The following is a 16,277-nucleotide window of genomic DNA, read 5'->3' on the forward strand; positions in this document are numbered from 1 at the left end:
CCGTATGCTGAGGTAGACCAGACTGCGGGGGATGGCGGCCTGTGCATGCTTTATTGGGTAATTCGCACGGTCCTGACGAGTTGATGCAGATTGGATCGCGATATAAACCGACATGGGTTATCCAAAAGCTCGGCGATATAATAATCCCTTTTTACAATAGACAATTTGTCCTGCATTGGAAAACTTGCAAGCCAAAGTAATTGCCCCTTTTTGTTAAGAAAGCAATATATAATATAAAAATATAATGGATGGATTTCACCTGATATGTTAGCCAGAAAATATCCACCGCGGAGTTGTTGATTGCCATGGTGAAACTGAAATCAATTACGGGCGAGTCGGCCATGCGAGCAGATAGATGAATTGGCCGCGGCGTTGAAAACCGGTGCGGACGAGCAAGTTGTCCTCCGCGTTGTAAGCCGGCGCGGTCGTAAAAGACGGCCACGGTGCTTTAAACCGGCGGTTGCGAGAGATGGCCACAGTGTTGTAAGCCGGTGTGGTCCGTATCCGCGGTGTAATGCCTCATTTGTAATGAACAATTTATCCTGCGAAACAATGCCACATACCAGAGTAACCATTCACACAAAAATTTATCTATGTTATTAAAACAGACTAGACGAATATCACTTGATAGCTTTGGGTGGACGTAGCAGTTGAAAGAATCTGAACTTGTAGCTCGACGTGATGAGTGACAGTGACTTGGGAAATCAATATGCTGTTTTTTTTGTGTGGAAATCACCACGTACTAGAAGTAGTACTAATTGATCAGGTAGTAGCAGCAGCGATGTAGACTAGTGCCTCGGGACTTGAAGCCAGCAAAACAATCCACATCAGGGGAAATTGATTGGCCCTCGAGCCCCGCAGCGGAAAATCACCGGATCAGACAACCATATTGGAGGTGTGCGCGTAGGAAAACTCCAGTCGGTCTCGGCTGCAACAGAAAACGATCCGTCCTCGGATCGATGGATCGCCAGACTCGTGTCGTGGCGCACACGGGAACCGGACAACAGAGCCATCAAATCCTGCCGGTTTCAGCGGTTTTGAACTTTGCGCCGATATGATCTGACATGTACCAGTAGTAGCAGTAATTCAGGTCCTGGGTGCTTGTGCACAGATGGTAAAACATGGATGTGTTTCTTTGTCTGGCCACGCGGGGCTGCAGCGAATTTTGCCTCCAATCGGTCTCAGCGACTTCGTAGAACAGCGCAGCAGAAATCGACCCGGACGGGTCGCCAGGTCGCGTGCGGCCACACACGCAACACTAAATTTTTTATTGAACCTTAAATCTCACAAATCTTTAAATCTGGACTGATGAACTTGGTGCTGATGCAAATCCTCTCAAACTGGCTATTCTTCATCTAGAAAAATTGTGAACTTCTCGATCCGTTGGAGAAATCCCTTCAAGAACTCAACACCACCGTGCGCGAGCCCCATGGTGGGCGCCAACTGTCGTAGAATTGTCACGGCAGATGCCCTTAGTGTCAGGACTTAGTTACGAGGCCAACGCATCTATGTGGTAGCTTGAGAGGGGTTGAGCGGGACGAGAGACGTGATGTTTTACCCAGGTTCGGCCCCTCACGGTGGAGGTAAAGGCCTACATCGAGCTTCATTGATATTGATGATGATGATCATGGTTACAAGTGTGCTCTATCTCGAGAGCTATTGTCTAAACCTAACTTGTCCAACTTGTGGAACTTGTGAATCTTGTCCCCTTTGGGGAGCCCCGCCCCTCCTTATATATGTTGAAGGGGCGGTTTACATGTGGAGTTCTATTACGATTAGGACTAGTCTATCTCTAATACAAACCGGATACAAGTCCAGGTCTTAGCTCCTTGTAAGATAATGTTCCTCATGCCTTTCCTCTTAAACCGGCCCACCGTTAAATGTGAACCGGCCTTCTGGGTTTTGGGCCTTGTCATCCGTCGATCCCACACGCCGGATCACCAGAGAGTCATAATGACCAGGTGGGTTGCTTGTAAACTGCCAGGTCAGGGCGGGTCGCTAGTAACTCACCAAGTGTCAGCGGGGTCTTCAGATAAACCGCCAAGTCCGGCCGGGTTAACTTCCGGCCGGCTTACACCGCGGGGTATATCCCCGACATTAGCCCCCAAGTTTAGCTTGGATTTATTCATGGTAAACTTATACTGCAAAATAAACACAAGAACAAATTTGACAGGTTATGCTCCGGGTTAAGAATTTTTGTAAACCGGTACCTAATCATCCTTAAGTCCTTGTTATTTCCTCCTTCTGGGAAATCCGGGTCAACAGACCAGCTTCATAATCAATTTGCCGGCATTGGTTTGTCACCGAGAAATATTGTGAAGAATAACCCCTTTGACTCAGCTCCCAAAGCGCCGATTTAAGAAATATGGGTCTGAAAATACTTATCTGATATCCAGCCAGTTTGAAGATGTAAAACTTGCCGGTTTAATATTACCAAAATGGCCGATTTATAAACATTGATGGCGTCGGATCATAATTGTTGTTGACACCGGGTCATGTAATTGATCTTCCTGATTTGCTCAAAACTGATAAAATGAAGATGTTCCTCCTTTATATGCATAATACCTGTAGCCCCCAAGTCTTAAGAGGAGAACATAGTGATAACTTAAGACTTGCTCCAATAAGTGTTTCAACCTTGAAGAAATCCGGTTTGTTCATCTCAAAACTGAATACTCCATATATGTAGCCCCCAAGTTCCGGGTTGTCATGCTTGCAGCAACCTGGGACTTGTAATTACTTGATGCTCATAAAAACTTCAACCAGTGTAGCCCCCAAGGGCCGGGTCATTATGCAATAATGAGCAGGGACTTTGTAAGTATAATCTTGTAAACTTTGAACAACAACGTGTGGCCCCCAAGGGCCGACTTAGTAAGATAATACTAAACCGGGACTTGATATATATACTTTAATGAAAATAACATATTATAATGCAGCTTCCATCGTAGGGCTTGAACCCACGTCCACAAGGTTAAGAGTTTTGTGCTTTACCAACTGAGCAATGGATTCTTCAATATTATGGACAAAAACTTGTGTACCTTGAATTGTTGACAGGAGCAATTGGTAGCCCCCAAGGGCCGGCTCATTATAATACGATGAGTCGGGTATTCAGTAAGACTAGTAAAAATGACTTTGCATTAGCCCCCAAGTGTCATGGTGCATGCTTGTAGCGACATGAGACTTGCATGTAATTTCAATTTGAATAATGTAGCCCCCAAGTGTCGGGTTGTAAGCCTGCAGCGACTCGGGACTATTCCGTCCATTGTAGAATAAATCATATCCTTTGATAAAAGAGTAGACATTGTGCTATAGCGACTATGAAAACCTTAATAAAAAAATCCAGCCATGTTGGCTATTCAAGATAATATAATCTGGTATGAAAACCTTATTCATTCAACATCATAATGAAATTTCAGCCAAGTTTGGCTATTTGAATAATATAACCCAATGATTTATAAGCGCATGATTCCAATGGCGCAATCCAAATATATACTGGTGACTTGTTGTCCAAAGCCTGGCCGGTTTAACAAACCTGTTTCTGCATACAACAAGTTTAAAGTGTCCAGGCAGTTTACCGCCGGACGGGTCATAATACCCAACATATAACCCGGGTTTATAACCAAGGCTGCACTTAAGAATAATCAAATATGAAATATATCATACCTGTGACATTGCATCACATCGTTGGTTTTACCAACTTTTTGTAGTAAGGGTGATAACCCAAATCTTGAGTACTGATAACTCCTTCCATATTGTGCCGGTTTATAATAAAACCGTGCCGGGTTGTGATAAACACCGTGTTACTCCATAAGAGGATGTTAACAACAAGGATCAAACCGGGCAAATAGTCTCCGGATTGACGTGAACTGTGTTCCGTCAATTGATTGGTTAAAATACTTTGTCGGTTTAAAAAATGCAATAAAAAGCAGAAACCCCCCTTCAAAGAAAAGTGTAAATCAAGTGCAAAGACAAGTCGTTGCAAAAAAAGGTTTATTTGAGCTGATCAGATGGTGTTACCATGGCCGAACACGACCAAGCTCCCGTTAGGTGTAACTATGGTTCTAGTTAGCCAGGTCCCCAAATGAAACCGTGGCATTTATGCCGATCAAGTGGCATGGTCATGGTTCGGGTTCGACCAAGCCCCAAGTGATTCTGTGGCCTTAGGCCGATCAAAAGGCATGAGTGGTTCAGGCGTGACCAAGTCCCCAAGTGATCTGGTGGCTCTCGCCTATCAAGAGGTATGGTATTGGTTCAAACACGACCAATCCTCCAAGTGATATAACATAATGCTTTTAAAAAGCAAACTCAAGGGGTAAACCGGAGGCCGCTTTAGAACAACTCCGTGTAACCACACATGATGTAAAAGACCAGAGACCCCGCTTTATGAAGCAGAAGCCCCCATGTGATCAATAATATGTCAGGCCAGTAAGGCGGGATACCCATGTTTGAACCGCGCATCATGGCAGCAGGTCCTCTTTGGCAATTTTTAACTTTTTGCAAGAGATAAATTCTTCTTGAACCGGGATCTTGAACCGGATATGGAGACCTTCAAAGCTTTGTGGGAGACATCTTTCCCTTGAACCGGATTTTAAACCGGAATCTTCATTTTCAGCCGGAAATTTTCTGACGGCCTTTAAACTCGAACTTGCGAGAAGCTAATTCCTTTTTGAACCAGAAATTCTTAAACCGGATTTGAGAGCTTCAGAGCTTTGTCGGAGAACAAATTTCCCTTGTACCGGATTGTAAACCGGAGTCCTTTTCTAATGACCCGAAACTTCTTCATTGAGCCGGGATTTTGTAACTGTCATATACTTTCTAATCCGGAAATCTTCTGACAGCATGATGTGAATCCGGGACCGGGTTATCTTTCCCTCCAACGTATTGGGGTTCTTGACTTCACTGAAAACCGGCAACGTTTGCTAAGTCATATCATTGTAGCCCCCAAGTCTCAAGGTGACTCGAGGAGTTGGCTTGATATTCTCCATATTTGACCATGATATAAACCGACATAACTTGTATATCATTGGTGTTGACAGCATGATGTGAATCCACAGAAGGTTGAGGTGACTGCGGCGGGTTATAAATGATCCCGTATGAGCCGTGTTAGCAACTCGGCCAATGGTTCCTTCCAACTGGATCCTTAAAGTTTTAACCAAACTGTAGTAGCGGCGACTTGTGTGCATGTCCATTGAACCATCCAGTGCAGACGATGGTTGATGATAATTTGCCTCCAATTTGTGGGAAGAAAGGCGGGCTTCTCAAGTAGTGACTTTCTCATAGTCCATAAACAGTTCATCCAGACAAGTGCGGCCCGGTATGTTGATGTAGACCAGGCCGCGAGAGACGGACGACAAAAGCGACCGTAACATCAGAGGCAACTCGAATAGATGAATCGGCCGCGGCATTGTAAACCGGTGCGGACGCATAAATCGACCGTATGCTGAGGTAGACCGGACTACGGGGACGGCGGCCTGTGCACGCTTTATTGGGTAATTCGCACGGTCCTGACGAGTTGATGCAGATTGGATCGCGATATAAACTGACATGGGTTATCCAAAAGCTCGGCGATATAATAATCCCTTTTTACAATAGACAATTTGTCCTGCATTGGAAAACTTGCAAGCCAAAGTAATTGCCCCTTTTTTTAAGAAAGCAATATATAATATAAAAATATAATGGATGGATTTCACCTGATATGTTAGCCAAAAAATATCCACCGCGGAGTTGTTGATTGCCATGGTGAAACTGAAATCAATTACGGGCCAGTCGGCCATGCGAGCAGACAGATGAATTGGCCGCGGCGTTGAAAACCGATGCGGACGAGCAAGTTTTCCTCCGCGTTGTAAGCCGGCGCGGTCGTAAAAGACGGCCACGGTGCTTTAAACCGGCGGTTGCGAGAGATGGCCATAGTGTTGTAAGCCGGTGTGGTCCGTATCCGCGGTGTAATGCCTCATTTGTAATGAACAATTTATCCTCCGAAACAATGCCACATACCAGAGTAACCATTCACACAAAAATTTATCTGTGTTTAAAACAGACTGGACGAATATCACCTGATAGCTTTGGGTGGACGTGGCAGTTGAAAGAATCTGAACTTGTAGCTCGACGTGATGAGTGACAGCGACTTGGGAAATCAATATGCTGTTTTTTGTGTGGAAATCACCACGTACTAGAAGTAGTACTAATTGATCAGGTAGTAGCAGCAGCGATGTAGACTAGTGCCTCGGGACTTGAAGCCAGCAAAACAATCCACGGCAGGGGAAATTGATTGGCCCTCGAGTCCCGCAGCGGAAAATCACCGGATCAGACAACAATATTGGAGGCGTGCGCGTAGGAAAACTCCAGTCGGTCTCGGCTGCAACAGAAAACGATCCGTCCTCGGATCGATGGATCGCCAGACTCGTGTCGTGGCACACACGGGAACCGGACAACAGAGCCATCAAATCCTGCCGGTTTCAGCGGTTTTGAACTTTGCGCCGATCTGATCTGACATGTACCAGTAGTAGCAGTAATTCAGGTCCTGGGTGCTTGTCCACAGATGGTAAAACGTGGATGTGTTTTTTTGTCTGGCCACACGGGGCTGCAGCAAATTTTGCCTCCAATCGGTCTCAGCGACTTCGTAGAACAGCACAGCAGAAATCGACCCGGATGGGTCGCCAGGTCGCGTGCGGCCACACACGCAACCCTAAATTTTTTCTTGAACCTTAAATCTCACAAATCTTTAAATCTGGACTGATGAACTTGGTGCTGATGCAAATCCTCTCAAACCGGCTATTCTTCATCTAGAAAAATTGTGAACTTCTCGATCCGTTGGAGAAATCCCTTCAAGAACTCAACACCACCGTGCGCGAGCCCCACGGTGGGCGCCAACTGTCGTGGAATTGTCACGGCAGATGTCCTTAGTGTCAGGACTTAGTCGCGAGGCCAACGCATCTATGTGGTAGCTTGAGAGGGGTTGAGCGGGACGAGAGACGCGATGTTTTACCCAGGTTTGGCCCCTCACGGTGGAGGTAAAGGCCTACATCCTGCTTCATTGATATTGATGATGATGATCATGGTTACAAGTGTGCTCTATCTCGAGAGCTATTGTCTAAACCTAACTTGTCCAACTTGTGGAACTTGTGAATCTTGTCCCCTTTGGGGAGCCCCGCCCCTCCTTATATATGTTGAAGGGGCGGTTTACATGTGGAGTTCTATTAGGATTAGGACTAGTCTATCTCTAATACAAACCGGATACAAGTCCAGGTATTAGCTCCTTGTAAGATAATGTTCCTCATGCCTTTCCTCTTAAACCGGCCCACCGTTAAACATGAACCGGCCTTCTGGGTTTTGGGCCTTGTCATCCGTCGATCCCGCACGCCGGATCACCAGTGAGTCATAATGACCAGGTGGGTTGCTTGTAAACCACCAGGTCAGGGCGGGTCGCTAGTAACTCACCAAGTGTCAGCGGGGTCTTCAGATAAACCGCCAAGTCCGGCCGGGTTAACTTCCGGCCGGTTTACACCGCGGGGTATATCCCCGACATTAGCCCCCAAGTTTAGCTTGGATTTATTCATGGTAAACTTATACTGCAAAATAAACACAAGAACAAATTTGACAGGTTATGCTCCGGGTTAAGAATTTTTGTAAACCGGTACCTGATCATCCTTAAGTCCTTGTTATTTCCTCCTTCTAGGAAATCCGGGTCAACAGACCAGCTTCATAATCAATTTGCCGGCATTGGTTTGCAGAAATATTGTGAAGAATAACTCCTTTGACTCAGCTCCCAGAGCGCCGATTTAAGAAATATGGGTCTGAAAATACTTATCTGATATCCAGCCGGTTTGAAGATGTAAAACTTGCCAGTTTAATATTACCAAAATGGCCGGTTTATAAACATTGATGGCGCCGGATCATAATTGTTGTTGACACCGGGTCATGTAATTGATCTTCCTGATTTGCTCAAAACTGATAAAATGAAGATGTTCCTCCTTTATATGCATAATACTTGTAGCCCCCAAGTCTTAAGAGGAGAACATAGTGATAACTTAAGACTTGCTCCAATAAGTGTTTCAACCTTGAAGAAATCCGGTTTGTTCATCTCAAAACTGAATACTCCATATATGTAGCCCCCAAGTTCCGGGTTGTCATGCTTGCAGCAACCTGGGACTTATAATTACTTGATGCTCATAAAAACTTCAACCAGTGTAGCCCCCAAGGGCCGGCTTAGTAAGATAATACTAAACTGGGACTTGATATACATACTTTAATGAAAATAACATATTATAATGCAGCTTTCATCGTAGGGCTTGAACCCACGTCCACAAGGTTAAGAGTTTTGTGCTTTACCAACTGAGCAATGGATTCTTCAATATTATGGACGAAAACTTGTGTACCTTGAATTGTTGACAGGAGCAATTGGTAGCCCCCAAGGGCCGGCTCATTATAATACGATGAGTCGGGTCTTCAATAAGACTAGTAAAAATGACTTTGCATTAGCCCCCAAGTGTCATGGTGCATGCTTGCAGCGACATGAGACTTGCATGTAATTTCAATTTGAATAATGTAGCCCCCAAGTGCCGGGTTGTAAGCCTGCAGCGACTCGGGACTATTCCTTCCATTGTAGAATAAATCATATCCTTTGATAAAAGAGTAGACATTGCGCTATAGCGACTTGGAAAACCTTAATAATAAAAATCCAACCATCTTGGCTATTCAAGATAATATAATCCGGTATGAAAACCTTATTCATTCAACATCATAATGAAATTTCAGCCAAGTTTGGCTATTTGAATAATATAACCCAATGATTTATAAGCGCATGATTCCAATGGCGCAATCCAAATATATACTGGCGACTTGTTGTCCAAAGCCTGGCCGGTTTAACAAACCTGTTTCTGCATACAACAAGTTTAAAGTGTCCTGGCAGTTTACCGCCGGATGGGTCATAATACCCAACATATAACCCGGGTTTATAACCAAGGCTGCACTTAAGAATAATCAAATATGAAATATATCATACCTGTGACATTGAATCACATCGTTGGTTTTACCAACTTTTTGTAGTAAGGGTGATAACCCAAATCTTGAGTACTGATAACTCCTTCCATATTGTGCCGGCTTATAATAAAACCGTGTCGGGTTGTGATAAACACCGTGTTACTCCATAAGAGGATGTTAACAACAAGGATCAATCCGGGCAAATAGTCTCCGAATTGACGTGAACTGTGTTCCGTCAATTGATTGGTTAAAAAACTTTGTTGGTTTAAAAAACGCAATAAAAAGCAAAAACCCCCCTTCAAAGAAAAGTGTAAATCAAGTGCAAAGACAAAACGTTTCAAAAAAAGGTTTATTTGAGATGATCAGATGGTGTTACCATGGCCGAACACGACCAAGCTCCCGTTAGGTGTAACTATGGTTCTAGTCAGCCAGGTCCCCAAATGAAACCGTGGCATTTATGCCGATCAAGTGGCATGGTCATGGTTCGGGTTCGACCAAGCCCCCAAGTGATTCTGTGGCCTTAGGCCGATCAAAAGGCATGAGTGGTTCAGACGTGACCAAGTCCCCAAGTGATCTGGTGGCTCTCGCCTATCAAGAGGTATGGTATTGGTTCGGACACGACCAATCCTCCAAGTTATATAACACAATGCTTTTAAAAAGCAAACTCAAGGGGTAAACCGGAGGCCGCTTTAGAACAACTCCGTGTAACCACACATGATGTAAAAGACCAGAGACCCCGCTTTATGAAGCAGAAGCCCCCATGTGATCAATAATATGTCAGGCCAGTAATGCGGGATACCCATGTTTGAACCGCGCATCATGGCAGCAGGTCCTCTTTGGCAATTTTTAACTTTTTGCAAGAGATAAATTCTTCTTGAACTGGGATCTTGAACCGGATATGGAGACGTTCAAAGCTTTGTGGGAGACATCTTTCCCTTGAACCGGATATTAAACCGGAATCTTCATTTTTAGCCGGAAATTTTCTGACGGCCTTTAAACTCGAACTTGCGAGAAGCTAATTCCTTTTTGAACCAGAAATTCTTAAACCGGATTTGAGAGCTTTAGAGCTTTGTCGGAGAACAAATTTCCCTTGTACCGGATTGTAAACCGGAGTCCTTTTCTGATGACCCGAAACTTCTTCATTGAGCCGGGATTTTGTAACTGTCATATACTTTCTAATCCAGAAATCTTCTGACAGCATGATGTGAATCCGGGACCGGGTTATCTTTCCCTCCAACGTATTGGGGTTCTTGACTTCACTGAAAACCGACAACGTTTGCTAAGTCATATCATTGTAGCCCCCAAGTCTCAAGGTGACTCGAGGAGTTGGCTTGAGATTCTTCATATTTGACCGTGATATAAACCGGCATAACTTGTATATCATTGGTGTTGACAGCATGATGTGAATCCACAGAAGGTTGAGGTGACTGCGGCGGGTTATAAATGATCCCGTATGAGCCGTGTCAGTAACTCGGCCAATGGTTCCTTCCAACTGGATCCTTGAAGTTTTAACCAAACTGTAGTAGCGGCGACTTGTGTGCATGTCCATTGAACCATCCAGTGCAGACGATGGTTGATGATAATTTGCCTCCAATTTGTGGGAAGAAAGGCGGGCTTCCCAAGTAGTGACTTGCTCATAGTCCATAAACAGTTCATCCAGACAAGTGCGGCCCGGTATGTTGATGTAGACCAGGCCGCGAGAGACGGACGACAAAAGCGACCGTAACATCAGAGGCAGCTCGAATAGATGAGTCGGCCGGGGCATTGTAAACCGGTGCGGACGCATAAATCGACCGTATGCTGAGGTAGACCGGACTGCGGGGGACGGCGGCGTGTGCACGCTTTATTGGGTAATTCGCACGGTCCTGACGAGTTGATGCAGATTGGATCGCGATATAAACCGACATGGGTTGTCCAAAAGCTCGGCGATATAATAATCCCTTTTTACAATAGACAATTTGTCCTGCATTGGAGAACTTGCAATCCAAAGTAATTGCCCCTTTTTTTAAGAAAGCAATATATAATATAAAAATATAATGGATGGATTTCACCTGATATGTTAGCCAGAAAATATCTACCGCGGAGTTGTTGATTGCCATGGTGAAACTGAAATCAATTACGGGCGAGTCGGCCATGCCAGCAGACAGATGAATTGGTCGCGGCGTTGAAAACCGGTGCGGACGAGCAAGTTGTCCTCCATGTTGTAAGCCGGCGCGTTCGTAAAAGACGGCCACGGTGCTTTAAACCGGCGGTTGCGAGAGATGGCCACAGTGTTGTAAGCCGGTGTGGTCCGTATCCGTGGTGTAATGCCTCATTTGTAATGAACAATTTATCCTGCGAAACAATGCCATATACCAGAGTAACCATTCACACAAAAAATTATCTGTGTTACTAAAACAGACTGGACGAATATCACCTGATAGCTTTGGGTGGACGTGGCAGTTGAAAGAATCTGAACTTGTAGCTCGACGTGATGAGTGACAGCGACTTGGGAAATCAATATGCTGTTTTTTGTGTGGAAATCACCACGTACTAGAAGTAGTACTAATTGATCAGGTAGTAGCAGCAGCGATGTAGACTAGTGCCTCGGGACTTGAAGCCAGCAAAACAATCCACGGCAGGGGAAATTGATTGGCCCTCGAGTCCCGCAGCGGAAAATCACCGGATCAGACAACAATATTGGAGGCGTGCGCGTAGGAAAACTCCAGTCGGTCTCGGCTGCAACAGAAAACGATCCGTCCTCGGATCGATGGATCGCCAGACTTGTGTCATGGCGCACACGGGAACCGGACAACAGAGCCATCAAATCCTGCCGGTTTCAGTGTTTTTGAACTTTGCGCCGATCTGATCTGACATGTACCAGTAGTAGCAGTAATTCAGGTCCTGGGTGCTTGTCCACAGATGGTAAAATGTGGATGTGTTTCTTTGTCTGGCCACGCGGGGCTGCAGCGAATTTTTCCTCCAATCGGTCTCAGCGACTTCATAGAACAGCGCAGCAGAAATCGACCCAGACGGGTCGCCTGGTCGCGTGCGGCCACGCACGCAACCCTAAATTTTTTCTTGAACCTTAAAACTCACAAATCTTTAAATCTGGACTGATGAACTTGGTGCTGATGCAAATCCTCTCAAACCAGCTATTCTTCATCTAGAAAAATTGTGAACTTCTCGATCCGTTGGAGAAATCCCTTCAAGAACTCAACACCACCGTGCGCGAGCCCCATGGTGGGCGCCAACTGTCGTGGAATTGTCACGGCAGATGTCCTTAGTGTCAGGACTTAGTCGCGAGGCCAACGCATCTATGTGGTAGCTTGAGAGGGGTTGAGCGGGACGAGAGACGCGATGTTTTACCCAGGTTCGGCCCCTCACGGTGGAGGTAAAGGCCTACATCCTGCTTCATTGATATTGATGATGATGATCATGGTTACAAGTTTGCTCTATCTCGAGAGCTATTGTCTAAACCTAACTTGTCCAACTTGTGGAACTTGTGAATCTTGTCCCCTTTGGGGAGCCCCGCCCCTCCTTATATATGTTGAAGGGGCGGTTTACATGTGGAGTTCTATTAGGATTAGGACTAGTCTATCTCTAATACAAACCGGATACAAGTCCAGGTCTTAGCTCCTTGTAAGATAATGTTCCTCATGCCTTTCCTCTTAAACCGGCCCACCGTTAAACATGAACCGGCCTTCTGGGTTTTGGGCCTTGTCATCCGTCGATCCCGCACACCGGATCACCAGTGAGTCATAATGACCAGGTGGGTTGCTTGTAAACCGCCAGGTCAGGGCGGGTCGCTAGTAACTCACCAAGTGTCAGCGGGGTCTTCAGATAAACCGCCAAGTCCGGTTGGGTTAACTTCCGGCCGGTTTACACCGTGGGGTATATCCCCGACAGCCACCTTTGCTCTTCTGCTGATAAGGCTGACGGAACGGTGGAGGAGGAAGCCAATACTTCTGCTGCTTAGCCACTTGAGTTGAGGAAGAAGGAGTTGCATCTCTGACTCGCTTCTTGGAAGCATCGCACTTCAGTTGAGCAGTATCTTGCTTCATTGCCATGTTGTAAAACTCATCGTACCTCTTGGGCTCAAAGAGAACGAGAGCTAGCTGGATTTCTTCTCTGAGACCACCCCTGAACTGATATATCATGCTCTTCTCGTCAGGGATGTCTTGCTTAGCAAAACGGGCGAGCTTCTGAAACATCTTGTTGTACTCGTAAACAGACATAGTGCCTTGCTTCAGGTTGCGGAATTCCTCACGCTTGCTTTCAAAGACGCTTTGAGGAATATGATGAGCTTTGAAGTCTTGACGGAATTCATCCCAAGTAATCACACGGCCTCCTCTGGAATCTTTGTATTGCTGAAACCATTCTGCAGCTTGGTCTTTGAGTTGGAAGGAGGCGAACTTGACAAAGTCCTCAGGCCTGACGTTACTGCACTCGAAATGCTTGCATATGTCCACGAGCCAATCATCAGCGTCTGTTGCCTCAACACAATTGCTGAAGGTCTTTGGCTGGTTAGCAAGGAACTGGTTGAGTGTAGCAAACTGATTCTGATTGTTGCCATGACCCTGGTTCCCTTGGTTGCGCTCTTGAAGAAGTTGCATGATCAGTTGCGTGTTTGCATTGGTAGCGGCCATCACAGCTTGCCATGCCTCCGGAGGTGGAGGTGGTGGTGGCGGATCTGGATTCAGAGTCGTGCGCATTGGAGGAGCCATCCTGAAGAGGTTGACATCCGTTAGCACATTGACAGACAAATATTCAAGCTGAATCAAACGGATTGAAATTGCAACATATAGTCTTCACATCCGAACAAAATGAACGAATGCATTCCAATTGAAATGGTCACATTTCCATAAATTGAGAAGCCACTCAGAATTGAGGTAGAAGAAAAACAACAAGGTACGGACAAGAGCAAATACTTGGTGAGGATTACCCAATCCCAAACCAAATATCCGCGGAAGAAGAACTAGATCTACAAGAATTCCCACCTATGAAACTCCCAAACCTTTCCGGTTATGCAATCAGGTATTGGGGATACAGGGGAAGCATAATATCTCACCCAAATCTAGGAAATCCTACATCCAGCTGTATCCATCCTTCAACACATAACCGAGAAAAACTTCGGAAATCATCTACCTCAACCTTCGAAAAGCATCCGTTATACGAGTTATGGCAATACTCCCGAACTCCCGCCCCAGTACTGGGTGGCGTTGAGGTTATCTCACCAACAACTGTATAAAAGAGATTTTTTATGTCGGCGGAACTCAGGTATTCCAGAATCTCAACGATAAAATTGTGACGACAACACCTCGGAGCTCAACTCCCCGGGACACTGCCACAACCCCTAAATGACAGGAGGCACCAAGAACAATGTTCTCATCACAAATCGATCGGAATGATTCCAAGATACCCGCATGATCCTAAATTTTTTTAGTGAAATTTGAGAAGAGAAGAGTCAAAACTCTACGTCAGGATGCCTTACCAGAGCGATGAAGGGACTGGGGAGTAAAAAGAATTCCTAAACTCTCCGATATATATAATCCTAAATGTCTCAAAACATTTTTCTAGACACAACAACGCCAACGATTCAATCAAGCAGGGGGCTCCTAAGGTAGGGGAAGGCTTTGATACCAACTTGTAACGCCCTCGATGCGGCTATATCTCCTACGTGTCGAAGCACGACTTAGAGGCATAACCGCATTGAAAGCAATGTCACAAGTAAGGTAATCTTCACAACAACCCATGTAAATAGATAAAAGGGGAAAAGTTACATAGTTGGCTTACACTCGCTACGTCACACAAATACATGAATAACATTACAATCATCCAATACACTCATGGTCCGACTATGGTACCAAAATAAAGATCAACCCCCACATGTGACACGGTCCCCGATCGCCCCAACTGGGCACCACTACTGATCATCTGGGAAAGAAACATAGTAACGGCGAGAGTCTTCATCGAACTCACACTTCAGCTCAAGCACATCGTCTGGAACGGTATCATCGGTCCCTGCAACTGGTTTTGGAAGTAAACTGTGAGTCACGGGGACTCGGCAATCTCGCACCCTCGCAATCAAGACTATTTAAGCTTAAAGGTAAGGCAAGGTATGATGTGGAGCTGCAGCAAGCGACTAGCATATATGGTGGCTAACCTATTCGCAAAAGAGAGCGAGAAGAGAAGGCAAAGCACGGACGAAGAACTATGATCAAGAAGTGATCCTAGAACAACCTACGTCAAACATTACTCCAACATCGTGTTCACTTTCCGGACTCCGCCGAGAAGAGATTATCATGGTTACACACGCGATTGATTCATTTTAATTAAGTTAAGTTTCATGTTATCTACAATCGGACATTAACAAATTCCTATCTGCCCATAACCGCGGGCACGACTTTCGAAAGTTCAAATCCCTGCAGGGGAGTCCCAACTTAGCCCATCACAAGCTCTCACGGTCAACGAAGGATATTCCTTCTCCCGAGACATTCCGATCAGACTCGGCATCCCGGTTACAAGACATCCTCGACAATGGTAAAACAAGTCCAGCAACACCGCCCGAATATGCCGACAAATCCCGATAGGAGCTGCACATATCTCATTCTCAGGGCACACTCAGATAAGCAATCCGTACAACTAAAACCAACCCTCGAGTTTCCCCAAGGTGGCGCTGCAAGGGGCACTAGTTTGGACCAACACTCAGAGGAGCACTAGCCCCGGGGGGGGGGGGTTTAAATAAAGATGACCCTCGGGCTCCGGAAACCCAAGGGGAAAAGAGGCTAGGTGGCAAATGGTAAAACCAAGGTTGGGCATTGCTGGAGGTGTTTTATTTAAGGCGAACTGTCAAGGGGTTCCCATTATAACCCAACTGCGTAAGGAATGCAAAATCCGGAAATATAACACCGATATGACGGAAACTAGGGCGGCAAGAGTGGAACAAAACACTAGGCAAAAGGCCGAGCCTTCCACCCTTTACCAAGTATATAGGTGCATTAAGATAAACAAGATAGTATGGTGATATCCCAACAATAAACAATGTTCCAACAAGGAACGATCTCCACTCTTCACCTGCAACTAGCAACGCTATAAGAGGGGCTGAGCAAAGCGGTAACATAGCAAATCAACGGTTTGCTAGGACATGGTGGGTTAGAGGTTTTACATGGCAATTTGGGAGGCATGATAAGCAAGTGGTAGGCATCGTAGCATAGGCATAGCAAAAGAGCGAGCATCTAGCAAGCAAAGATAGAAGTGATTTCGAGGGTATGATCATCTTGCCTGCAAAGTTGCCAGAGTTGACTTGATCCTCGTAAGCG

Source organism: Triticum dicoccoides, chromosome 7A (genome assembly GCF_002162155.2).
Source record: "Triticum dicoccoides isolate Atlit2015 ecotype Zavitan chromosome 7A, WEW_v2.0, whole genome shotgun sequence".
NCBI classification, from domain to species: Eukaryota; Viridiplantae; Streptophyta; class Magnoliopsida; order Poales; family Poaceae; genus Triticum; species Triticum dicoccoides.